General features: G+C 47.1%; 1 pseudogene; it reads right to left on the reverse strand.

Annotated features, from left to right (window-relative positions):
* The window catches only part of LOC115163197 (protein kinase C epsilon type-like), a 27,325-nt pseudogene extending 23,099 nt beyond the window's left edge, over positions 1–4,226 (reverse strand).
* Positions 4,227–5,840: the final 1,614 nt, after the last annotated feature.

Raw genomic sequence — 5,840 nt, forward strand, 5'->3', positions numbered from 1 at the left:
AGCATGATTAGTCCACCTCTGTAACCTTTAGGCTGGCCCTAAACTGAAGAGCATGATTAGCCCATCTCTGTAACCTTTAGGCTGGCCCTAAACTGAAGAGCATGATTAGTCCACCTCTGTAACCTTTAGGCTGGCCCTAAACTGAAGAGCATGATTAGTCCACCTCTGTAACCTTTAGGCTAGCCCTAAACTGAAGAGCATGATTAGCCCACCTCTTTAACCTTTAGGCTGGCCCTAAACTGAAGAGCATGACTAGCCCACCTCTGTAACCTTTAGGCTGGCCCTAAACTGAAGAGCATGACTAGCCCACCTCTGTAACCTTTAGGCTGGCCCTAAACTGAAGAGCATGACTAGTCCACCTCTTTAACCTTTAGGCTGGACCTAAACTGAAGAGCATGATTAGCCCATCTCTGTAACCTTTAGGCTGGCCCTAAACTGAAGAGCATGATTAGTCCACCTCTTTAACATTTAGGCTGGCCCTAAACGGAAGAGCATGATTAGTCCACCTCTTTAACCTTTAGGCTGGCCCTAAACTGAAGAGCATGATTAGTCCACCTCTGTAACCTTTAGGCTGGCCCTAAACTGAAGAGCATGATTAGCCCACCTCTGTAACCTTTAGGCTGGCCCTAAACTGAAGAGCATGACTAGTCCACCTCTTTAACCTTTAGGCTGGCCCTAAACTGAAGAGCATGAGTAGCCCACCTCTGTACCCTTTAGGCTGGCCCTAAACTGAAGAGCATGATTAGCCCACCTCTGTAACCTTTAGGCTGGCCCTAAACTGAAGAGCATGATTAGTCCACCTCTTTAACCTTTAGGCTGGCCCTAAACTGAAGAGCATGAGTAGCCCACCTCTGTACCCTTTAGGCTGGCCCTAAACTGAAGAGCATGATTAGTCCACCTCTGTAACCTTTAGGCTGGCCCTAAACTGAAGAGCATGATTAGCCCATCTCTGTACCCTTTAGGCTGGCCCTAAACTGAAGAGCATGATTAGTCCACCTCTGTAACCTTTAGGCTGGCCCTAAACTGAAGAGCATGATTAGTCCACCTCTTTGTAACCTTTAGGCTGGCCCTAAACTGAAGAGCATGATTAGCCCACCTCTTTAACCTTTAGGCTGGCCCTAAACTGAAGAGCATGACTAGCCCACCTCTGTAACCTTTAGGCTGGCCCTAAACTGAAGAGCATGACTAGCCCACCTCTGTAACCTTTAGGCTGGCCCTAAACTGAATAGCATGACTAGTCCACCTCTTTAACCTTTAGGCTGGACCTAAACTGAAGAGCATGATTAGCCCATCTCTGTAACCTTTAGGCTGGCCCTAAACTGAAGAGCATGATTAGTCCACCTCTTTAACATTTAGGCTGGCCCTAAACGGAAGAGCATGATTAGTCCACCTCTTTAACCTTTAGGCTGGCCCTAAACTGAAGAGCATGATTAGTCCACCTCTGTAACCTTTAGGCTGGCCCTAAACTGAAGAGCATGATTAGCCCACCTCTGTAACCTTTAGGCTGGCCCTAAACTGAAGAGCATGAGTAGCCCACCTCTGTACCCTTTAGGCTGGCCCTAAACTGAAGAGCATGATTAGTCCACCTCTGTAACCTTTAGGCTAGCCCTAAACGGAAGAGCATTATTAGTCCACCTCTGTAACCTTTAGGCTGGCCCTAAACTGAAGAGCATGATTAGCCCATCTCTGTACCCTTTAGGCTGGCCCTAAACTGAAGAGCATGATTAGTCCACCTCTGTAACCTTTAGGCTGGCCCTAAACTGAAGAGCATGATTAGTCCACCTTTGTAACCTTTAGGCTGGCCCTAAACTGAAGAGCATGATTAGCCCACCTCTTTAACCTTTAGGCTGGCCCTAAACTGAAGAGCATGACTAGCCCACCTCTGTAACCTTTAGGCTGGCCCTAAACTGAAGAGCATGACTAGCCCACCTCTGTAACCTTTAGGCTGGCCCTAAACTGAATAGCATGACTAGTCCACCTCTTTAACCTTTAGGCTGGACCTAAACTGAAGAGCATGATTAGCCCATCTCTGTAACCTTTAGGCTGGCCCTAAACTGAAGAGCATGATTAGTCCACCTCTTTAACATTTAGGCTGGCCCTAAACGGAAGAGCATGATTAGTCCACCTCTTTAACCTTTAGGCTGGCCCTAAACTGAAGAGCATGATTAGTCCACCTCTGTAACCTTTAGGCTGGCCCTAAACTGAAGAGCATGATTAGCCCACCTCTGTAACCTTTAGGCTGGCCCTAAACTGAAGAGCATGAGTAGCCCACCTCTGTACCCTTTAGGCTGGCCCTAAACTGAAGAGCATGATTAGTCCACCTCTGTAACCTTTAGGCTAGCCCTAAACGGAAGAGCATGATTAGTCCACCTCTGTAACCTTTAGGCTGGCCCTAAACTGAAGAGCATGATTAGCCCACCTCTTTAACCTTTAGGCTGGCCCTAAACTGAAGAGCATGACTAGCCCACCTCTGTAACCTTTAGGCTGGCCCTAAACTGAAGAGCATGACTAGCCCACCTCTGTAACCTTTAGGCTGGCCCTAAACTGAAGAGCATGACTAGTCCACCTCTTTAACCTTTAGGCTGGACCTAAACTGAAGAGCATGATTAGCCCATCTCTGTAACCTTTAGGCTGGCCCTAAACTGAAGAGCATGATTAGTCCACCTCTTTAACCTTTAGGCTGGCCCTAAACTGAAGAGCATGATTAGTCCACCTCTGTAACCTTTAGGCTGGCCCTAAACTGAAGAGCATGATTAGCCCACCTCTGTAACCTTTAGGCTGGCCCTAAACTGAAGAGCATGATTAGTCCACCTCTGTAACCTTTAGGCTGGCCCTAAACTGAAGAGCATGATTAGCCCATCTCTGTAACCTTTAGGCTGGCCCTAAACTGAAGAGCATGATTAGTCCACCTCTGTAACCTTTAGGCTGGCCCTAAACTGAAGAGCATGATTAGCCCACCTCTTTAACCTTTAGGCTGGCCCTAAACTGAAGAGCATGATTAGTCCACCTCTGTAACCTTTAGGCTGGCCCTAAACTGAAGAGCATGATTAGCCCATCTCTGTAACCTTTAGGCTGGCCCTAAACTGAAGAGCATGATTAGTCCACCTCTGTAACCTTTAGGCTAGCCCTAAACTGAAGAGCATGATTAGTCCACCTCTGTAACCTTTAGGCTGGCCCTAAACTGAAGAGCATGATTAGTCCACCTCTGTAACCTTTAGGCTAGCCCTAAACTGAAGAGCATGATTAGTCCACCTCTGTAACCTTTAGGCTGGCCCTAAACTGAAGAGCATGATTAGCCCACCTCTGTAACCTTTAGGCTGGCCCTAAACTGAAGAGCATGATTAGCCCACCTCTGTAACCTTTAGGCTGGCCCTAAACTGAAGAGCATAGTTCAGGTGTGTTACTGTTGATCTGGAGCAAAAGTGTGCCACCAAAGCTGCCCAGCCCTGGAGGAGTGGATCTGGTGCCGTACATGGTTCCATGCCGGGGAGTTGGTCCTGTTCTTGGTGCAGGTCTGTCCCAGGTGCGTCTGGTCCAGGTTGAGGGTGAGGTAGGGATCCATGAGGAATGAGGAAGAGTTCTTCCCCCCCGCATGGCGGAGTGCCCAGGGGGTGGGCTTCAAATCCCCCGCCTCACACACACGCACCTTCAGGAACACTGGCATGGTGGCGTGTGTGTGCAGATGTCTGTCTGTCTGTCTGTCTGTCTGTCTGTCTGTCTGTCTGTCTGTCTTTAAGTCTGTCTGTAAGTCTGTTAGTTCTAGCTAATCACCATATTAGATGGGTGATCCTACATACCAAGAATCCATTCAACCACTCAGACTCTGAAATGTACACATGGTCACAGATACACACACACACACACACACACACACACACGGTAATGTTAAAAATACCCCTCGTCCCTAATAGTCTATAGGACACAGTCCGGTACCGAACCTGATCGCGCAAAACCAGATCGGTTACTGACAGACGACAGTCGGTGCCTTCTGTGTTTGTTTCCAGTCCGTCCTGTGCAGATGGTAGATATAAGGAGGGTTATTGTCATTGGAAAGAATAAGGAAGAGGTCTCGGTGGCGGGAGGAGAGGAGTAAACACCGATGAGGAATCACAGAGAACGGCTCCGGTCCTGATCATCTGATCGTAGACTGTCCCCGGTAGAACAGCTTCTGACCCGGTCTAAGGCGGGGAAGACCTAGACATCAGCAGCTCGCGCTCAGTAGCCTAAACAGCTTCTGAGCGCTGGTTCTCCTTTTTACCCGGGATGTCAGTCTGCTTGTCCGGTGGGTCCCACGGCTAACAGAGCTAACCAGTGGCAGGCTATCGATCCCCTAAATCGCTCTCTCGTTTTCCTCTCTCTCTGTCGCTCTCACCCATTTCACTGTGTGAGCGCAAGCTTCAGGGAATGCGCAAAACGCTGCGCCGCTTGCCTCCTGCGCCGGATAGGTATTGTGTGTATGTGTGTGTGTGCGTGCTAGACAACACACCTAATATGGTCAATCAGACAGTCTCTGCATAACGAAATAATACGGATACACACACACACACGTGTAGAAGAGATGGTTCAGTGAACTACACTGATGAATAGCCTAATGGTTTGGCTTTAGCTCAGCGTGCTAACAGTCTTGTGGCACACTGACTGCGCAGACAACCTAGGTTCAAATCCAGTGGTTTACCAAAGGACACAAGAGGGGTGTGTTGATGAAAGCTTGACTGTGTCCCTGCTATAACATCATACATGAATTCTATCTATCTCCATGCTGTCAGTGATCCCTTCTGTCACTGTGATGCACACACACACACACACACACTGTCCGATGAAACCGTGTAACTCCATTCTTGCCCATTTTCATGTTTTCTATGTGAGCCTAGGTTTTTGAAAGCAGTTAGCTACCTCCTCTAGAATGTAGCCTACACTGAACAAAAAATAGACTCAAAACACTATGATTGTGAAATGAAACCATGAAAAGCAGTGCACCTGAGCTGAGATCTGCACTATAAAACATTACCTGTCATTTTTACAGTAAATTACTGGCGGCACAGTAGCCAGTATGTTACTGTAAATGTACAGGACCTTTACTGTAACACAAATTTACAGCATATTACTTGAGCAACTGACTACAGTAGCATGTTCAGTGCATTACTGGAAGCAGAGGTTAGTAAACTGTTGCGTATTTACAGGGCATTACTGGAAGCAGAGGTTAGTAAACTGTTGCGTATTTACAGGGCATTACTGGAAGCAGAGGTTAGTAAACTGTTGCGTATTTACAGGGCATTACTGGAAGCTGAGGTTAGTAAACTGTTGCGTATTTACAGGGCATTACTGGAAACAGAGGTTAGTAAACTGTTGCGTATTTACAGGGCATTACTGGAAGCAGAGGTTAGTAAACTGTTGCATATTTACAGGGCATTACTGGAAGCTGAGGTTAGTAAACTGTTGCGTATTTACAGGGCATTACTGGAAGCAGAGGTTAGTAAACTGTTGCGTATTTACAGGGCATTACTGGAAGCAGAGGTTAGTAAACTGTTGCGTATTTACAGGGCATTACTGGAAGCACCGTGGTTAGTAAACTGTTGCGTATTTACAGGGCATTACTGGAAGCAGAGGTTAGTAAACTGTTGCGTATTTACAGGGCATTACTGGAAGCACCGTGGTTAGTAAACTGTTGCGTATTTACAGGGCATTACTGGAAGCAGAGGTTAGTAAACTGTTGCGTATTTACAGGGCATTATTGGAAGCAGAGGTTAGTAAACTGTTGCGTATTTACAGGGCATTACTGGAAGCAGAGGTTAGTAAACTGTTGCGTATTTACAGGGCATTACTGGAAGCAGAGGTTAGTA

The sequence above is a fragment of the Salmo trutta genome, chromosome 2, assembly GCF_901001165.1.
Source record: "Salmo trutta chromosome 2, fSalTru1.1, whole genome shotgun sequence".
In the NCBI taxonomy this organism is placed as follows: Eukaryota; Metazoa; Chordata; class Actinopteri; order Salmoniformes; family Salmonidae; genus Salmo; species Salmo trutta.